The sequence below is a fragment of the Euprymna scolopes genome, chromosome 2 (genome assembly GCF_053919585.1).
Source record: "Euprymna scolopes isolate OS-2025 chromosome 2, ASM5391958v1, whole genome shotgun sequence".
Classification (NCBI taxonomy): domain Eukaryota; kingdom Metazoa; phylum Mollusca; class Cephalopoda; order Sepiida; family Sepiolidae; genus Euprymna; species Euprymna scolopes.
Genome location: NC_136483.1, coordinates 148414372 through 148436785, shown reverse-complemented (window position 1 = coordinate 148436785; position 22414 = coordinate 148414372). Strand labels below are relative to the sequence as shown.

At 34.0% G+C, this 22414-nt stretch overlaps 1 protein-coding gene and 1 long non-coding RNA gene across 2 annotated transcripts in view; one reads left to right on the top strand and one right to left on the bottom strand.

The window, feature by feature from the left end:
- Nucleotides 1–18921, top strand: part of LOC145297553 (uncharacterized) — a 124013-nt gene extending 105092 nt beyond the window's left edge. Inside the window, exon 3 of the long non-coding RNA XR_013870268.1 lies at nucleotides 18050–18921. This is a non-coding gene — a long non-coding RNA (uncharacterized LOC145297553). The remainder of the gene's footprint in view (nucleotides 1–18049) is intronic.
- LOC145297537 (paired box protein Pax-7-like) overlaps nucleotides 1–22414 on the bottom strand; it is a 405080-nt gene that overhangs the window by 353486 nt on the left and 29180 nt on the right. The window lies entirely within an intron of this gene.

The following is a 22414-nucleotide window of genomic DNA, read 5'->3' as shown; positions in this document are numbered from 1 at the left end:
TCAATCCGGTAATTTTTTTTCCATTTATTAGTTTCAAAATTCAGTTCAAGTTTTCAATCAATTTGTGAATAAAAACCAAAAGATATCCGTAGACAGGCGAATAAAAAAACTGATAAAAACTGATAAATGGAAAAAACATTTGCATTATAAAGCTCCATCTGAAAGTATACTAAGCCTTTCATATATATATATATATATATATATATATATATATATATATATATATATATATATATATATATATATATATATACACACAGATACAGACAGGCGGACAGATAGACAGAAAAAAAGAAAAGAGAAACGTTTGGAAGAAGAAAGACTCAGAATTCTTAATTACGGATGAAATATCAAACATATTTACTAAATAGAATATTTACATATTGAGTTTCATTGTAGCTAAGGTTTCCTTGCTCGGGAAACAATCTTTTAATGACTTTTCAATCCGCCATTACGAATTAAAGAATCATTGAAAAATTGCCGTTCCGATAAATCTGTAAATACATATAATGCTCTACATTCCAGAGGATGTGGTAATGTTGCCCGTTTGGTTGAAGCATACTATATTCGCTCGGTTCATTAAGTAGTAGTCGAAAAATGAAACAATTCAAGAGAGTAGACCTCTTCAAAGATTTGAAATTAAAAATGGTCGAAATTGAATATGTATATAAGATTAAATAGAAATTAAAACAGGATAATTAAGAAAGAATAGTAAAAAAAATAATTAACGTTATTAACAGTATTTATTAATAAATTAAGGTGTTCAAATATTATATATATCAAATGAGCAGAATATTCAAAGTAAAATCAAAGATTTAAGTTGAATTAAATTAAACTAAAAAATAAAGAATAGGTATAATTAAATAAAATTACATACTTAAATAGTATTATCCTAATTAAATTTTGGTATAGTGACATGTGATTTAAATAAATGAAATAAAACAGATGTGTAAAATATATCGAAACAATACTTCGTATTTCAAGGACAGATAATCCCAAGTACACAAATTTCTTGACGGACCTTTGTGATGACATGTAATGGACGTGCGTATGGCGGCTGTATGCAAATGTCTAACCGTGTGCAAAGTGACGTCATGGTAAGGAAAAAGAAGCAGACTATAAACAACATGTGCACAGACCGACGAGGACGTTCGAGAGAAGGATCAGGATCATATTTTATTCGGGAAAGTATCCGGAAATAAATGTAATTGTTTCAACGGAACTCGTTTCTGACTCGAGTTATTCTTTGTCTTGGTCTCCTTCGCAACTGAATCTTAAACACATATTTACATGTAGACCCTCAAGACCCAGTACGTTGTAGACTCAGTCGCAGAGGAGACCAAGACAAAGAATAACTCGACGCACTTTATTCCGTTGAAACAACGTTTTATTTCCAGTTACTTTCCAGAATAAAACGTGACCCTTCTCTCTCTCTCTCTCTCTCTCTCTCTCTCTCTCTCTCTCTCTCTCTCTCTCTCTCTCTCTCTCTCTCTCTCTCTCTCGAACACCAGCGTCGGTCTGTGCACACGTTCTTTTTTTATAGTCGGTTTTTTCCTTACTGTGACGTCACTTCGCACACGGCTCGGTATTTGCATACAGCCGTCACACGCGCATCCGCGCTATGTTACAAACAGAGTGATTAAAGAAGGACTAAAGAAACATAAAAGAAAGTATAAAATATAAATGTAGGATCACAACAATCAGAAATAAGAATATAACATTGTATTTGTTATTTGGAGGCCAAACCTTGGATACAAAGCAAGTTTGAATATTGAGATTTACTCTCGATAAGCCGGTGGGGATAGTTGGTTGTTTGAAGTTATATAACTCTGCTCCCAGCCAAAAGGCCATCGCGTGAATATCTAGATGCTGCACTTCCTCTTCGTCCTTTCCATCGTGTCTAAAACGAAGTAACCATTTTCTGCGGTACAATCGTGGGGCTGTCAGATTATACGATGTTTCTCATCTTCTCTGGTAATTTTAGTTTCGTTTGTTTCGGGCAATCTTCCTTTTATGTTTCTGGTTTTGTTTACTGTGTTATTCTACTTTAGCCTTTCGTTGATCTTATCTCGTTATATGAGTTGGTGTATAGACTTGAGAATTTTTCTGGATATGTCAGATTTTTTTTTTACTAGTACTGTGTATTGTATGGTGCAAAATCCTCAATTTAATCCTAATTCCTTGTCTTTATTTCCAGTTCTTTTTTTCAGAACTGTTCCTAGTATTCTTCCTATTGTTAGTATTACAATGATTTTCTTCGTAATCTTAGTTTTTTTTCTCCTTGTTTACTATTATTACGTCTGGTCTTCTTACTGGAATGAGTTCGTCAACGTGTATTTCCACGTCTCATATGAGTTTCTGTCTTTTATTTTCCAATAGTGAAGTTCCGGTTTATGTTTGTATTATTTGCTCAGATATTTCAAGTGCATCATCATCATCATTATTATCACCATCAGCAGCAGCAGCAGCAGCATCGTCGTCGTCCTCATTTATCATCACCATTACCGTCGTCATCAGCAACATTACCATCATTGTCGTTCTCCTTCTCATCCTTTCTCTCCTCTTCCTCCTCCCCTTCATCCTCTTCCACCTTCTCATCATCATCATCATTATCGTCATCTTCGTTGCTCTCCACCTCTTCATCATAATTCATCCTCGTCATCATCGTCGTCATCGTCCTCCTCTATTATCATAGTCATCGTCGTTATTCTCCGCCTCCTAATCCTCTCCTCTTCATTGTTGACGTCGTCCTCTTACTCCCCCTCCTCCTCCTCCTCCTCATCATCATCATCATCATCATTCTTTCTCATTTATTGATTTTATATCTTGTTAACTTGAATTGCCAGTTCATTTTCTTTCTTTTTTTTACAACTCTTCAATTACCGACCGACTATATCTTCAAATAAACGTGTTTTTTTATTGCCAAGAGTGGATGACTGTTGGCGCCAAAACTTCCGTTCGTAGCTTTAAAAAAAAGATCCCTACCCTAAAAGAATAAGAAGCTGATGTTATAAAACGGTTCCAGTCGAACTACCCAGTCATCGCGCATAATTATAGATTGTATACAAGCATGGAACTAATCGAAGTATTGATTACCTGGAGTGGTTTATTTAGTCGTGTTTATATATATATATATATATATATATATATATATATATATATATATATATATATATATACTAGTCGGCGGCCCGGCCGTAAAATATGCATAAATATTATATTTAAATTCATGTATATTTCTTATTGATTATTATAGATTCAATTCTCTATTATTTATTATCCAATATATAGTCATGACCTCAAAATATGACTTGGGTACCATCCGCTAGAATCAAGGTCAACTGTTTTGTTTTCAATTTTGACTCCTTAGCAGCAATTTTTGCCGGTTAAAATCTAAGTGGAAAGTGTAGTACAGGTCCACATACCCTATATATCAAATTTAAACTCTGTAGACCAAATATTTAGAGAGGAGTTTGGTAGAGACTTTTCTCACACACACATAGATATATATAAAAATATTTAAATGTACTAAAAAGTGTTCAATGTGCTAAAAAGTTTTCAATGTACTAAAAGCTTTTCACCTTAAATTCTATCTAATTATGCAAAACTCGATGCATTAATAGAATTCAGCATAATAGTGAAATGAAACCAATCATCTAATAAGATACCATAAAAATGAATAAGTAATTAATTAACTTTTGAAAATTGCAAATTATGTAGTCGCTCGCATATCCATGACTGAGTGTATTAAGAAGTTCGTTTTAATAATTTTTTAGTAGAAAAAATGGGCTTTTAATATCAATGTCAGAGCGATAAAAAACTTAACTTTATATATATATATATATATATATATATATATATATATATATATATATATATATATTAATAAATATATCGTTGCTCGGCCGTTTTTTACCTTTCTATAGCTCCGTAGCCGGGTTTGAATCTCTCGACTGGCAGTAATCTTGACTCTCTGCACTGATGATTCCTGAAAGGATGAAACACTAGTGTCTGTAGGTATTAAAAATAATTCTAATAATAATTTGACCTTTGAAAACTCTACCAAACCCCTTCGCCAATTTTGGGTCTAAACACTTGAAATTTTAGATGTAGGTTACTTGAACATAAATCAAACTTTTTAATTTGATTGGAGCCCAAAACAATAAATGTTAAGGGGTCAAAGTTTTAAAAAAATAAATGGCCTCTGCGGTCTCTAGCAAATTACTTTGCCAATTTTTGGGCGGAACATTTGAAATTTTACTTAAAGTATATTCAGACAAGAAGGCAAGCTTTTTAATCGGTTTTGGCCGATAATTTTGCTGCTAATAGATCAAAGTTCAAAAGAGTTTACCTTTATTGTCCCTAGCAAACTAGTTAACCAATTTTGGGTTAAAGTGTTTGGTAAAAATCTGTTGTAATTTATACTCTTCAGAATGTTGAAGGTTCAATCCTCGTTGCGGCGGGTGAGAGCGACATAAAAATACAATTCCGAATTACTTAAGACTTGTACTCAGCTATAGGCTTACTTGCACCTCTGGGCTAAATAAAAATAGGGCCTGGAATAGGGCCGACCACTTCCCTAGATGAGTTCATAATTAACGGATACTCTGATTTAACAGCTAAATCTGGCACCCAAGATCGCCATGGGCATGGAATATGTGCCTACATTAAGGATGGCTTCCCGTGTGGCAGGGATATCTCTAGAGAAGATCCTAATTTACCCTATATGTGCTTCAGGATTGCACTTGCTAACATCACTGCATTGATATTTGCCCTCTATAGGCCCCACAACAGCGGAGTTACTATCTTTAAGAGCATATCTGAGAAAATAGACCACATACTGTCTTCACATCCCTCGGCTAACATCCACATCTGTGGTGACTTCAACGTCCATAACGTGGAATGGCTGACCCATTCAAATAAGACAGATGATGAGGGGAGGTTTTGTCATGATTTTGCCATTGCTTATGACCTCACTCAGATTGTTCGTGAACCCACCCGTGTGCCCGATACACCCGGTCAATATGCAAGCCTCCTAGACCTTTTTTCTCTCAACTTCCCCTGAGCTATGTTCATGTTCCGTTCATTCTCCTCTAGGATCATCCGACCACTTCGTCGTATCAGTTAAGATAAAAACGAAATGTAAGAAGCCCCCAGACGTACCTCTCCACAGTCGATACTCTATGGCTGACTGGGATAACTTCCGTACATTCATATCTGATTTACCTCTGCACTCCATGTTTAAAAAGGAAGTGTCCTCTATAGTATCAGATCTGACCGAATGGTTAATTGTAGGCATAGACCAATTAATACAATCTAAAAAATTCCAACTAAAACCTAACAGCCAGCCATGGTTCTCCCCAGAATGTGCTGCTGCTATCGCGCACAGAAATCACTTTTTCCATAGCTACCAACGTAATAGATGCACTGAGACTAAAGCTGCTTTCAGGACTGCTAGCAACCACCGTAAAAGAGTAATAAAAAATGCAAGAGAGCTATATGCCCAGTCTGTTAAATCCAAGGTAGCTGATCAGCGGCTTGGTTCCCACCAGTTTTGGCAAATAGGATCCTGAACAGAAGTGTGCGTTCTATCCCAACCATTATCAATGGACCAGAGGTCATCTCGTCAGCGTCAGACAAGGCCAAACTATTTGCAAAGAACTTTGCAGCTAATTCTACCCTATGCGACGAAGGCCATCAACTCCCCATATTTCCTCCTATAACACAGAACAAGCTGGGTAACATACAAATATCCGTGCATGAGGTTGCCAAGCTAATCAAGAACCTAGATTCCAGTAAAGTAACTGGCCCTGATGGCATCCCAATTATAGTGTTAAAAAAGCTTCAACCAGAACTTGCTCCCATACTTACGAAACTATTTAAGCGCTGCCTTAAGGAGAAGTGCTTTCCGACTCTCTGGAAGACCTCATCAGTTTGCCCTGTATTTAAGAATTCAGGTGATAAGTCATCTCCCTCTCAGTACAGACCAATAAGTCTCCTGTGTGTTATGAGTAAGTTACTGGAATCCATATTAAATAGAGAAATAGTCAACCATCTCAGCAGGAATAACCTTCTTAGTGACACACAATATCGTTTCCGCTCTGCAAGATCTACCGTAGATGTGCTTACGGTTATATCCCACAGGATTAGTGAATCTCTCGACAAAGGCTTCCTTTCTAGGGCAATTGCTCTTGACATATCAAAGGCCTTCGACAAGGTGTGGCATAAGGGTCTACTTCACAAGATTTCCAGCTACGATATAACTGGAAATGTTTTCTCAATCATTAAATCATTTCTCTCCGATAGGCTCATAAGAGTAGTGGTAGATGGATAAAAGTCGGAGGCCTGCAATATAAATGCTGGAGTCCCTCAGGGGTCAATCCTAGGCCCAACTCTCTTCCTGATCTACATTAATGACCTCCCTAAACACATACTTAAATCATTCGTTGACATCTATGCTGATGACACGACCATCTACGGCAACACATCAAAGGCTGTAAATGACAAAGTTCTCTCTGATTCTCTCTCCTCTGATCTCGAGCGCGTGGTTCAGTGGGGAAGATGTGGCTGGTTACATTTAATGCATCCAAAAACCAAACTCCTATCCTTACATCATCAACGCTCTGATCCCCAGCTGGCATCAATTGTGATGGATGGCTCTCGTCTGGGTGAGGCCCCGTGTTTTGACAAGCTTCTGGGTTTGACCTTTACTCCTGATCTGAAATGGAACACGTACATCAAGTCTGTTGCCAAGATCGCTGGAATGACGGTGGGATCCTTCTACCGCTCCAGAAGATATCTCACTACTGATGCAATTCTCTATCTATATAAAAGCCAAGTACGTCCAAGGATGGAATACTGTTGCCATAACTGGGCAGGAGCTGCTAAAAACAGCCTATCCTGCCTTGACAGAGTACAAAATAGACTTCGTGGCTTAGTGGGGGATGCACTTTTCTCTACCCTGCAACCTCTCTCCCACAGAAGAGACGTTGCGAGCCTATCCTTGTTTTATCGTTATTTCCATGGCAGGTGCTTGTCTGAACTCCAATCTCTAGTCCCCCTTCGCCAATCTTTCACGAAAAACACCCGTCTAGCTGAATCCACTGTGAAAAATGTCCCCCACTCTATATCTGTGCCTAAATCAAAACGCGGATTCCATGAACAAAGCTTCTTTCTTAGAACTGCACGCCTGTGGAACTCTGTTCCGTCTGCCTGCTTCCCACCGGACTACAACTTGGATGTGTTCAAGTCCAATGTTAACAAATTCCTAATGAACCGCCCCCTTAAGTAAACACTTCATCAAATCTCCACACTAACGTAACGTACTTGCAATAACCCTTATCCCTGAGTGGCTTCCGGGCCTTGATAAGTGGTGATCACTGTGTAAAAAAGAAAATCTTGAGTTAGACAGCTCGACTTTGACGAGATACACCTGAAGAAGGTAAAAATAACATTTAATATGATAACAGTAGTCTGAAGAATCTAAATAATACAGGAAGCATTAAACGTTAAAACTTTAGTCTCATATACACAATAAAGATACATTTTTTTTGTCCCCCTGACAAAAGGACCTGTAAATTCACCTTTGTCCATTTGTCCGTTCGTCTGTCTGAACTTTTCTCAATAACTACGCCTTGAAATTATTTTGAAATTTTGCACGAACATTAAACATGATATGAGTAAAAAAAAGTAACAGAACGGATTTCCCGGGAAAACTCTGGTTGTCCCCCCCCAGGGGTGCCTTTCAGGTTAAAATGGGTAAAATTGACACTTTTGTGCTTATTAAAAAAAATTGATTACTGTATTTTTATAAAACTTTCTGAAAAGTTCTAAATAATTGATTTCTATATAATTTTGTTTGTCTATATTTCGCGATAGCTATTGGGTGTGCCCCAGGGGCTCTTTTAGGGCTAATAAAAACACTCCATTTTTGGGACTATTCCACCATATTTGTACAAAATTTTCTATGTCTATTTAGGAGTTTTGCATCGTGCTGAATTCAAATTTAAATATGTTAAGGCCTTACAAAGGAGCCACTAATTATCAAGACCAGGAAGCCACTCGATGATAAGGGTTAATGAATGTGCAGTAGTCAATGGGAAAATGTGGTAGTAATCGCTAGTCGTGGAAATTTGGTCAATTGGATTACTTTAGGAGATGGCTCATCAAGAACTTGTTCAGGTTAACCCAGTAACACTTTTACCTCCAGCACTTTTGTTAGTGACATGGTTACAAGGATAGAAATAGAAACAGAAAATTTCCAATATCTCAAGCGACTGCTTACGCAAAAATACTTCCGACCTAGAAGATAGCTTTTTCTTCTTCATTTGTCAGAAAAATCAATCGTCCTAAACGAGGGCTGATTAGGAAAAACGACAGTTACAGGAGCTGCCGACAACGCATCCACAATTTATTGCCTACTCTTCATCAAACAAATGATAATAATATTAAATATTCTACTCAATATAAGTTCAACTGACATGTTTAAGGGAAAGTATGGCGATAGGTTTCCCTCTCACTAACTGAAATAAAGACAGAATATTTTTTTTTATTGCTTACCAGAATTCAGTTACCAGGTTTACGTATGTAATTCTTGAGTAAATCGGTTAATTTCCTCGAGTCATTACCGACTTGATTTGAATGGAAATTGTCTACCCCTCTTGCTAACATTCGACGCTAGGCGGCGCATTTATTAGTATGACTATTTGAACAGCATACTAAAATGGAATAGTGTCGGCAGTTGTTTTTTTTTTGTTTGTTTGTTTTCTTTTTGCAAAAAAATGTGGGCAGACGTTGAGTTCAAAATTGACAACAATAAATTCCAATAAAAAATTTAACAATAGTTCGTCGACAATTATGTTTATGGCAAGAAAAATGTAATAAACAAGTGAACTTAATGCTGTTTACTGAAGGGTACATTGCACATGCGTATATAATATATTTTTATGACTTTAATTATCAAAAATTGAAATGAAATTTGTGATTTAAAAACAAGAGCTTTGTTTTTGTTCATTTCACGCTATATAACGCGCATTTGCGTTATGACGCGTTAAACAAGAGTCAAGAAAAGAACGCAATCATGATTCAATTCGTTCCAAAGAAAACATAACATCTAACGATCAAAACAAATTAAAAAATAAAAAAAAAGAAATCATTTTCGTACAAAAATATTTATGTACTCAGCTTATTTGCTACTATTCTAAAATAGAAACGGATTTAACACTATATATGTTCCTATTTATTTTCCTCTTTACGACGGCAGATTTTCCCCCACATCAGTTTTTAATGTGAGGAAAATCCAGCTCCCACAAAATGAGCACTCTGAATAGGAACAAAAATAAAAAAAATTGTCTCATTCATGAAAAATCTCTCCTCCACTGACCGAGAACAGAAAAGGTGGTGCAGCAGCAGCACCAGAACAGACTCTACACCCTGCTCCCAGCCAAAAGGTCAAGTATATATGTTGAAAATTCCACCGAAAGATATAACACACACACACACACACACACACATATATATATATATATATATATATATATATATATAATTATTTGCTATAATAATTATTAAATACCTACAGACACTAGTGTTTAATCCTTTAAGGAATCATCAGTGCAGGGTGTCACGATTAACACCAGTCAATAGATTCGAACCCGGCAACAGAAGCCATTCGGCTACCGTTAACCACAAGAAATGCTGTTGAATTTAAACATTTATTTTTTAAATGCATTTTTTTAACGTCTGTCAGAATGATCTAATAATTATATGATGATCTGCACACACACACACACACACACTAAATATTCAGTTGTAGCACTGTACGAAGCTATGTGACATAAGGTATATATTTTCGCAGACGTAAAAAAAAACTTATATATATATATATATATATATATATATATATATATATATCTACGTTTTGATGTCTACGTTTTGTGTTTACTTTTGTGTCTACGTTTTGATGCCGCAAACGATTCTTGTAATTGTTTATTATTTGGTTAATCATTACTGCTACTGCAGTAAAAAAAAATACGGTTAATATATATAGGTTTAAAGCTACCAACAAACTTAAAATCTATAGATCACCCGCACACGTGTATATTTTGTTTTTTACGTCTGCGAAAATATATACCTTACGTCACATAGCTTCGTACAGTGCTACAACTGAATATTAAGTGTGTGTGTGTGTGTGTGTGTGTGTGTGTGTGTGTGTGTGTGTGTGTGTGTGTGTGTGTGTGTGTGTGTATGTGTGTGTGTGTGTGTGTGTGTGTGGTCAAAAGAAGGTTTGAGTAATATATAAATGAAGGAAAAAAAATTCATAGGGACACATGAAAAGTTCTACTTATCGCAGGCATAGCACTAACATAAATGCTGGAAAATTCTCAAATACAAAAGAGGATGACAGTGAAACATAAACAGGAGGCATTAATTTGTGTAATAGAAACGGGGATCATCAGCTGTTTACCGTGTAGCTGCTTCGGAGATTTAAAAACAGAATAACAATTACATTCATGGCTCTTTAGTGGAAAGGATTAAAATGCCACTTCCCTAATAATAAATTAATTTACATATATATATATGTATATATATATATATACACACATATATATATGTATATATATATATATATATATATGTATATATATATATATATATATATATATATATATATTCGCGCATATTTTATTGAAGAGGATCTTCGTTCTTCTTTTTATGATCTTTCTTTCGAATTTTTCTTGTTTTCGTACAAGTATTTTTGTTGTGGGATCCAAAGTTCTTATAAAGTCACCTAGTTTACCGAACGTTTTCGGTCTCGATTGACCATCGTCAGGGTGGTTCTTCCGGTGCATCCTACTTATTGATTGATTTGTTCTCTGTCGTTTTACTGTTTTTATTACTAATTTACTATGTGTAGTTTCGCCTAATTTGAATTTTTTTTCTCCTTCCTCTTCACCTTTATCGTGTTAGAATAGGTGGAGAATTCGGCTGCTGTTGTCAAAGTTTATTTTATTAATGGTTGGGTTTTTACTTTTTATTATTAATGCTTCTAGCATTGTTAGTCGTTGGTAATTATTGCAAGTTTTTAATATGTTAGTGTTATTTTTTAAAAGTTCTTTGTATTGTTTGGAGGTGGTGTTTATTATGCTATGTTCTTGTTCGAGGTGTTTGCAATATATATATATATATATATATATATATATATATATATATATATATATATATTAAAGACAACACTTTTCAAGAGACAGACAGAGGAAATGCTGCTCATTTTCAAAAGATTAGGCTTCTATTTGTAATAATTTAACGTCTAACATTGTTAAAATGAAAAACACTATGAATGTTTGTTCTTTAAGATATTGAGATATTTTAGCTCTATTATTGTGCTATCGGGCTATCTAAGTAATGAAACCAAAAGGATGTAGTGTTTACCTGATATATGTAATGGTAAACGTCAATCTATTAAAAGATACCAGTGTTTATACATAGATAATTTAATCCCAACCGAATAAAAAAGCTCAATTCGCAATAGAGGGTAGAGCTTATTATAAGAGAAAGAAAATTAAAACTGTAAGTTGAACATTACAATCAAAATTTATTCTTCGACTGAATACTCAAAAAAAAAAAATTTACAAAGTACTTATTCCGCGGAGTTTCAAAGAATGCTATTCTTGCTATTCTTCTCATCAGAGGACAGAAAGAAATCAGCAAATTATATTTGTAGCAATGCTAGAATTTGCTAGTTATGAAGTGAAACCGCAATTTATTGTGAAAAAATGTTGGACATGTAAAAAACAATATATATATATATATATATATATATATATATATATATATATATATATATATATATATATATATATATATATATACAAACCGTGCATAATATTTCAGCTTCCATAAAAATTCTCTCAAGGTAACCCGAAAGGCAAAAATAGTTCTTTAGAGAGAATGGAGTCCAAAATTAAGTCCAGTGTAATATCAAATTCAAGCGTATTTTACGACTGGTTCATATATATATATATATATATATATATATATATATATATATATATATATATATATATATATATATATACTAGAAGGCCACCTGACTTTGTCCGGTTGTAAAATATCCTTATTATATTGTACCTTATATATATAGCAGTGATTTCAAAAGTAGAAAATAAAATAAAAACGATTAGATACCATCAGCTAGAATCGAAACCAAAACATATAACTGTCCAGCCTTATCTGTTTGCGTATGATTTAAATCCATGCGTATACAAAAAGTGCAAAAATAACGTCATTTAAACTATAACCTTTAATTAGCGTATGAGCAGAAATAAACGAATTTAGTCGATTTACGCCAGATCAATGATTTTTTTTTCAATTTTGACTCATATAACAGCTATTTTACCGGCTACAAACGAAACCAAATGTTTTCTGTCGGTCATAATACCTTATAGATCAAGTTTCAATTCTGGAGACCAAAGATTCAAGAAGATAGAGAGTTTTCGCGCACACACCGGCGTGGTCATATATATATATATATATATATATATATATATATATATATATATATATATATATATATATATATATATTTGTAGTCATCGACATACCGTCCTGTTTCGTTGTATCACAACTCATCAGTGCCGCTAAACTAGCATCTCTCCCAAGCCAAGGATTGAACCTAGAACCGTCGTGTTGACAGTCGGCAGTACACCCATTCGACCATGGAATCGACGCCCGTAAATAACTCGTCGGAATGTCTATTTAAATAGACACCCGCCACCACTTTTTTGTGCTCAAATCGCCTGTTCGTAAACAAACAAACAACGAGCTTCGCATTTTCAGCCAATTAAGTAGCGGGTGAGATTATTTACGACAGTGCTCTACCCAAAGAGGGGGGGGGCTTTTTAAAATATATTTGTAGTCATCGACGTACAGTCCTGTTTCGTTGTATCACAACTCATCAGTGCCGCTAGACTAGCATCTATATATATATATATATATATATATATATATATATATATATATATATATATAATAGTAAGTAGTAAGTTATGAAAATATATATGGCATTTAAGCTACACTGAATATTCCATGTTCCATTCTCGTGAGAATTCGCCAGGCTAGCCTTACGAATTAAGCGTAGCTTAATTGCATATATATTTTCATAACTTACTACCAAGCTCTACCGATGTATTGAGCACTGTTGAAGTAAATACTGAAAATTTCCACATAAAATTTTATCTTCGTATATTAATTTATGTGATCAAATGAAGTAGATAAATAAATATAGATAGATAGATAGATAGACAGACAAATAGATAGATAGATAGATAGATAGATAGACAGATAGATAGATACGGACAAATAGATAGATAGATAGATATAAAAATATTTGTTCAAACTCATCCTAAATGCAACACAATTATGCACAATTTAGAAAATATACACAAATAGAACTGGGCGTGATAGTTAATTAAAACCAATCCCCCAAAGACTAACTATAAAAAATGAATAATTAATAAATTGAAGTTCGTTTTTCGGAGAATGTACAAATTAGTTTACCTTTCTTTAGTCTTTCTCATGTCTATGACTGAATGTATTAAGAAGTTCGGTTAAATAATTTTTAAGTAGAAAAGATAGGGTTTAATATCAATGTAAGTGCGACAAAAAGTCAGTTTCATATATATATATATATAGGCATGTGTGTGTGCGCGCGTGCGTGTGTCTATCTGTCTGTCTTGATATTTTGTCCTATATATATATATATATATATATATATATATATATATATATATATATATATATATATATATTGTTTCTACTTAACCATGTATCTTATACCTTATTCCAAAATCTTTTATAATTATTATGATTCCAGAAAATTTATGAGATCTAAAGATTAATGCGTCTAATAGAAGAAAATGAAATTCAGAGAATCTTCTTTACTTTTTGCGTGATTCAAAAATTTTTATTAATAAAAAATAAGGTAAACATTTCAAATTACGTTTCTACGTAGATTATAATCTACGTAGAAACGTAATTTGAAATGTTTACCTTATTTTTTATTAATAATCATATTTTATTGATAATTATTTACCAGAAGAGAAAACATTTACAATGAGAATTTGAAACGCTGGAAATCATATTTGAATGCGTGTTAGAAAGTAAAGAAACGTTAAAAAATGTTCTTTTTATCTATGGATATTTTTTTTTATTACAGAAAACAATCGCTTCATTATTTATTATTTTTATGTTTTTTTAGTTGCATAAAAACTTTCACAGAAATTTTAGAATTAACAAAACATTTTATTATTAAGCAGGTTCAAGTAATTTGAATCATATTTTAATATTTAAATTCAAATCGATTCTTTTTTTCTATTAAGAGACCGTGACGACAATATAGACATAGTTAAATAAAGTAGTAGTAGTAGTAGTAGTAGTAGTTGTTGTTGTTGTTGTTGTTATAATGTTAGTAGTATTAATAAGCGAATCACAACCTGTAAAACTACTTTGCATTTTTAACCTATGCATTTTTTAAATAAAGTAATATTTTATGAATATGTATTTTCTTGCTATTAAAATTTAATACATCCGGTATAGCTTGGACAGTTATGTACAAATCAATACCAAATATTAAAATAACTTTACTTTATTAATATTAACTAATATTTTTTCAATTGCTAATATAATGATCAACGTACGAGGTGGCTTAAATAAGTTTCCAGATTTTTTAGCAGGCATTTAAAATTGTCGTAGACTCTTGAAAATTCAGTATGTTATTGCTATATACCTTATGAGATGACTAACCAATTTTTATGATTTCAGGTTCAAATGATCAGCTAAAGCAGGAATTGAAATACCCCCTACTAAAGTCTCATTGTCACAGCTTGTGAATTTCAAAAATGCAATCTGGACTTTAGAAGAACGATGTACAATATAATGTTTTTTAAACTTAAAAATGCCACAGAAATGTATGGAATGCTTCAAACTGCTTTTGGACCATCTTGTATGAATCCAGCATCGGTTTTTGAGTGGCATAAGATATTCAAGGAAGACAGGGAGTCTATGAGGGACGACGAGAAGTGTGGACGGAGTAAGGAAATCAATTGATTGGCCGAATTTCATGGATAAAGACCGTCGCATGCCTATAGGAGCAATTAGTGCACAGTTTGATGTCAGTGTGGAATCTGTACACCCAATTATTCGCGACGAACTGAAAATGCGGAAGATTTGCACGAAGTTTGTCCCAAGGTGCTCAGAGAAGATCAGTCCACAACTCCATTCTTGTCACAATTTGACAAAGATAGGCATCAAGACAGTACCACACCCTTCCTATAGTTCAAATCTTGTTCTTTGTGACTTTTGGTTTTTGCCTAAGCTCAAAGAAAACGTTAGAGGCTGTCGTTATGAGACAACTGAGGAGAAGAAAGAGGCTGTGACTAGAGTCATCGACATGCTCACACAAGAGGGCGTCCATGGTGACTTCCAAAAATTGTTGGAACGCTACAAGTACATTACAACTGGAGTAGATTACTGCGAATAGGACTACAGTTCCATGTGTGTACTATCAATAAAAGTGCCTATCTGAAAAATAGTCTGGAAACTTATCAAAGGCACTTCGTACGTCATAAGAAAATCATTAGCCGTGAAGCTGCACCCCTCTGCCTGACAACATAACGCTGGGCGAAAGCCTTATATGAACTTTACCATTTTATGTTGTATGAAGTATTTTTTACTAGATCACTTATTAAGACGTAACGGCCACTCGAGGATAATGGTTAATGAGTGTCAGGTAGAGTATGGGACAATACTGTGATGATAGATAATAGTATAACTCGGGTAGGGTTTGATTAGAGGACGACTGAACAAGAACTTATTTATATTAGATTTGAAAACAACCATGTTATAGTAAGCTGGGAAGCAGCCCTGTGGTATTTTGTTTCACAGACGATCAGTTCTAAGAAATAAACTTTGCTCATGAATGTTCGTTTAGCTGTTGCCACTGGTACGGACGAAGAGAAATTATTGACAGTTGCTGTAGATAGACGAGTATTTGTTGCGAATGTTTTGCAAGAGTGGATCATAGCTTGAAACCCAGTCGAGCACCTGCTCTAACCATAGTTCCCATGGGTATGATATGAAAATCTTAAAGACTTTAAAATATTTTTTCTGATCGGTCTTTTTTTTTTCTTTTTTTATGACGATTATTATTATCAAAGGGCAGGAAATATTTTATATCAAATTTGTAAAAAAAAATTGAAATCTTCAAGAAAAATTCATCAAAACGTTACATACGATTCAGGACTGCATTGGCTACAATATGGGTCGAGTATTGTGTCTCTCGATAAATCGAATCTAAGTTATCGTCAAAGTATGATATTGATTTTTTTTCAATTTAACTTTTGACCTAGATATTCCAAAACTAATCAGTTCTAATTCAGACCATGATATTTAAATCAAGTTTGGATGTTGATGCCAGACTGTACACAAACCTAGTGACAAGAAAAATCGACAGTAAACATAATTTCCGCCCTGGTGGAAGTAATAAGTAAATAAATATATAATCATTAATTTTCGCAAAAAAAAAAAAAAAATACAAATTCGAAACATCAATGCAATAAAAAATATTCCAAGCAATAGCTAGTTATGTATAATGGTATTTTATGCATAAATTTATTCTTTTTATCTTTTTTTAGTTGCATAACATATCAGATTGACAAGAAAGTTCTTACGGTTTTAACTTTTAAATTCAGATAAACATATCTCGGATCAAATAAAAATTTATTGATCGATATAAGGACCATTAGAATCAACACGCTTTTGCCAACTCAAAACAAGCGTAATTATGTCAATAACGTAAAAAAAAAATGCGTTATGGTGGCGGTGAAGTGGTTGAAGGCATTTTTGATATCATTTAGGCTTTTGAAGCATTTCTCACGAAGAAAGTTGTCGAGATGCTTGAAAATTGTAAGACTGAGAAGTCTGGAGAGTATGACGGATGGGGAAGAGTTTCGTAGCTCAATTTGTTCAACTTCTGCAGGGGTGCGTATTGTCATGGGGGAGAATTGGGCCTTTTCTGTTGTCTAATGCTGGGTGTTGTTGTCGAAGTTTCTGATGCATGCCATCCATTTCTTAACAGTACTTTTCTACCATAATGCATTAAAAATCTGCAATGGATGAAACCGGTCGCAGACCACCAAAGTCAGCATGACCTTCTTTGGGTGCAACTCTAGCTTCGGGAAGTGTCGTAGAGCTTCGTCGGCATCTAACCACTGGGCTGAGCGCCGCCGGTTTTTTGAAAAGAACACACTTTTCATCGCAAATCACAACCCGGTTGAGAAACAGGTCGTTCTTGTTGCGTAAAAGAAGGTGACACTGCATAGCGTTTTTTTTTTTTTTTGTCATTCAATTCGTGAGGTACCCATTTATCAAGTTTTTTGTCTTTCCAATCTCTCTCAAGTGGTTCGAAATCGTCGTATACGTTAGGTCTAATTCAGAAATAAGTTCTCGAACAGTTGTGTGCTTGTTGGCTTCGACTAAGGTTCTTAATTGATTGTTGTCAACATCTAATGGCCGACCACTACGCTCATCATCTTCAAGACTCTCGTCGCCGCCACGAAATTTCTTTAACCACCATTGTGCTGTGCGTTCACTAGCGGTTCCTGGGCAGAACGCTTCGTTGATATCGCAAGCTGTTTCATCGACTTTTCGGCCTAGCTTGAACTAAAATAAGAAAATTGTGCGAATTTGCTTTTTTTTATCTTGTCTTCAACGTTCTGAAAAAATTTTTTAAACGATTGTAATTTAAACGATCAGATAGAGCGAAAAAATGCCCTTTAAAATGATATATGAAGAATATTATAAAGAAAAATTATTTGAAAATACATCATTTGAAATCAAAATTAAAAATTCCGCAAGAACTTTCTTCTCAACCTAATATGTTACAGAGTTTGCTGAGCTCTATGTTTTTAGGGAAGGTCTCCCTTATGTCATGACAGTAAGAATTCTACTGTCATCTGAGTTGAATAAAAACGTTTTTCTTTCTTTCTTTCAGATCTGGAAACAGGAGTATTTAGGCTTGAAATACAAAAAGATGAAGATGTTTGGAGACTGATAATCATTGCAGAGGGGAGTAATCCTTATACGAAACTTGAAATGGAAGAGTTTCATAAATTCTATTGCTAAAGTTGCTGGCAAAATCATTGTATCATGCCACCGTTCCAGAAAGTACCTGACCCCCTGATGAAAATCAGATACGCCCTAAAATGGAGTACCGCTGCCATATCTGGGTAAATAAAGCTCAGAACATTATTTCCTGCCTCGACAGACTACAAAATCGACTTCAAAATCTAGTGAGCCTGTCTTCTTCTCTTTCGCACGGCTCCTTTATCACAGAAGAAACGTTGCTATTCTTTCTCAAATATATAAGCATTTTCATGGTAGCTGCTTGACTGAGTTCCAGTCATTGGTTACCCCCTGTTAAACATTTACAAATAAATCTCGTCCATCTAAAACCACTGTAAATTCTTTTCCTTTATTCCTCCGTGAACTTAAATCTATACCAGAACTGACATTCTCTCCGGAATTAAAATGGAAAATTTTAAATCAAATCTGTTGCTAAGGTTACCGGAAAAATGCTTCCAAAAGTACCTGATTTTTTACGCAATCATCTATCTCTATAAGAGTCAGATACGCCATAAGATAAAGTATTGCTGTCACATTTGTGGGAGATGCTGCTGAGTTCACGTCGTGCAGAACAGACTTGGCAACCTAGTAAAGAATCAGCTCTACATTTCCCAAAGATCAGAGTGTAGTATTTGTTCTGATGCTGTACTCAAGTTAATTGGTTCTTAGTTAATGTAAGGGTGACTCTACTATACTAAGGCAATTTTTATTTTTGCTCACTTCCAGGGTGCCCCTTTTTTGGGGGGGCACATTAAAAACGATCTTGTGTCACATATTGCTCTCGTGGGGAAGCAATTGAATAGCAACAGTGTCTGTATCACACACACAATATAACGTAGCTAGTCTTTCTCAACTTTATCGTTATTTTAATGGATTGTGTTAGACTGAGCTTCAATCTGATTTCCCTTTGCAAAATGTTAAAAGCAAGTTTATAGAGTGTAGAAAGTAAACGTTTGAATAAAATTTCGACAGCTTCGTAACTCTCGCGTTTCTTATTTTCTGTTTTAGTCCTCGCATTCGGACAAAGAGGGGAAATTGCTGTTTTCTGGATCGCAATATACCCGTATAACACTTATGGTTGGCTAATTTTTAATACTTATTTGGTATTCTTAGTCCCTTACACCAATCGTCTTCATACCATGTCTGGAGCTATTTTTTTTACGTTTTTTTTTTATCTTTCCCTGTGTACCTAAAACCAAGTGGAATTTCCATGAAGAGAGGTTCTTTCCTTCTGTTGCACACATTACTGCGGAACTGCCTCCTCGAAGACTATAACGCTGTCTTTTTTATCCAATGTTAACAAATACTCGTGAAGCTGTCTTCTTAAGTACTTAAACTTTCTCCATTCCGTCCATCTTTTTCAATCTTTTTGGAATTGTTCGTCGTCCAGTATATAAAAAAATCGAACTTCCTATATTCTCTCCTTTAGTCATTCTATGAGTGATATTTCAGACAAAGCAGGAAGAATTGCCGTTTTCTAGGTTGGAATCTATCCATCCAAATATATCGTTGGTTAGTTTTTGATATTGAAGTAGTATATTTTCTTTATTAGCTCCTGCCATCAAATGGCTTCATGCTTTGTCCGGGGCGATTTCCATAAAAGAATAAAAGAAGAAAAAATAGATACTAATTATTATATTTCTGCTGAGGAAAAAAGGGAGATAATAAATATATAGCAATAAAATCAGCGATTTCAGAAGAATTTCGGGGTAAAGGTTTATAACAATAACTTTAATGGTTTATTAAATAATACAATGACTTTGCTACCGATCGATGACACATTAAAAACCAAAACTTAGAGAAATCTAAGAAGAAAAGTAGAACTCGCCAATATCAGATTAACTGGAAGATATTAAAGAGAAATGGCGAAGTTTTGGGGCCATAATGGAAGCCATGTTTTTTTTTTATTTAATCTGTAAATGTTTAACAGAAGGTAACCAATGATTGGAGCTCAGTCGACACCTACCATAAATAAAAATATTGCTAGATTAGATAACGACTAGCAACGTCACTTCTATGAGATTTCACAATCGACTTTGTATCCTAGCAATGGAACTAACACAGAGGTCTTTTTTATACAGAGAATAACCTCTCAGACTACATACATATATCTGTAGACTATTTGAAAAAAAAGTTTTCTTTTAGGGTGTTCGTACGAGTTAACATTGGTCATTTCATTGAATTTTTTTATTATTTGTTGTGGTCAACATTTTTAATGATGACTCTGATGTTACGATACGAAATAAAAGTTGCTTTTGTAATATCTTTGTTTTTTAATGTATTGCCTGGAAATCGGAACCGAGCCGAAAGGAAACAACAGACCTCGCACAAACAGATAGAGTTTTATAACAGCAATAAATCATTTTAGTTTACTGCAGTTTCATGTGAATTTGAAAGAAAATCTGTTCAGTTGTTCCGGAGTCTATAAGGAACTTACTCACACACACAGACAAAGTTGCATTTATATATATATATATATATATATATATATATATATATATATATATATATATATATATATATATGGAACTTTGTGTATGGGAATTCGTTCCCTATAGACACCTAAACAACTGAGCCATTTTTTTTTTAATTTCACACTAAAGTACTTAATGTACTTAGATAAGTTTTTTATCGGAATGTCTTCAATAATTTTCGATAATCGATAATCGAAAAAAATCTGATGAAAGAATGGAACAGGGGATTTTGACTAAAGTTAACACCTTATACAGCCTAACATCACAAATGCATCTGAGAAGTCTTGTTATCGCACAAGCAGAAAATAAAATAAATAAATAAAATCAACATTAGATTCTTTGATATGACAGAGGCGCGTTCGAAATGAATGTTTCTGTTTATAGTAGACTGTAATCATGATACTTGACTTTGCATGTTACACTTTAATTCAAGGCATTATCAACACACAAGTAAAACAGCTCAGCAAATAAAATCAACAGTTGGTTCTTTGATATGACAGGTGCGCGTTCGAAATGAATGTTTCTGTTTAGAACTCAATTGAACCATGAAACTTGATATCTGCATTTTAAAATTAAATTCAAGTCATTAGATAAACGTAATTTTATAAAAATCAACAGCAGGTTCTTTACAGTACAAAGTAGACTACAATGTATTGTATTAAGTCATTGCGGAAAATCATGTGCACCGTGGTTGGTCTCCAATTAGAGCAGGCAATTAATCAATTTAATTGGAAATTGGACCAATTGGACGCTTTGATTGAAAATTGGATTAATTCTTATTGCAATTTACGTGTGTGTGTGTAGATTTTTAATATATCTATTATTTTTGCAATATAAAACTGGAATATTACGGTACTTTAATCAAACTTTATAATTGATTATAGAAAAAACAAAATCGTGAACTTAGCAAAGATGATTTTTTCGTCAAAATAAAAAAAAATACATTTGAATTTTACTTAAAATAATAAAGCTTCAAATAAAACTTTAAAAAAAATGTTTGCTTTAGACTAAGTATTTGGTATAAAATGATCATTTTATTTTATCAAAAATTCACAGACGGTAATACCTCAATCAATTACAGTACAAACACAACATGTTTTTATATTAAAACTAAAAAGTTCTAAAATTTAACACCTCGCCCGCTAGTATCACTTTTGTTAAACAACTCTCCCCACCCGGGCTGAACGGTTCTTTTGTTCCCCCTCCTTCACCACGAGCAACGCCGATTACCCCCGCTAGTATATATATATATATATATATATAATAAACCTACACACGCATATATATATATGCCTATGTGTGTGTGTGTGTGTGTGTGTGTGTGTGTGTGTGTGTGTGTGTGTGTGTGTGTGTGTGTGTGTGTGTTCCGTGCTTTTTTGTGTATTTGTTTAAGAATGTAGTACATGTAATTTAAATCAAATACAAAACTCCATCAAGGTTTATCTGCTAAAATCTTCTATGAAATTTGATACGAGCAGAATAATTGCTAAAAAATAAACATAACAAATCATCTTAAACCAACCGAGACTAACTGTTTCGGTCCACCGTATATTCAAATAACAACCGTCAAAACAGATTTTAAAAAAATACGCTTTAAATTTTTTCACACACACTTTCACGACACCGATATTGACTTTCTCTGTTTGTGATTAATTTAAGTTAAAGACTCATGCACCTAATTTAAAACTGATACTCGCTGTTAACATTTTGTGCTTTTATTATGCCCCTAAAACCCAATACTAACGATTACTACGATACTA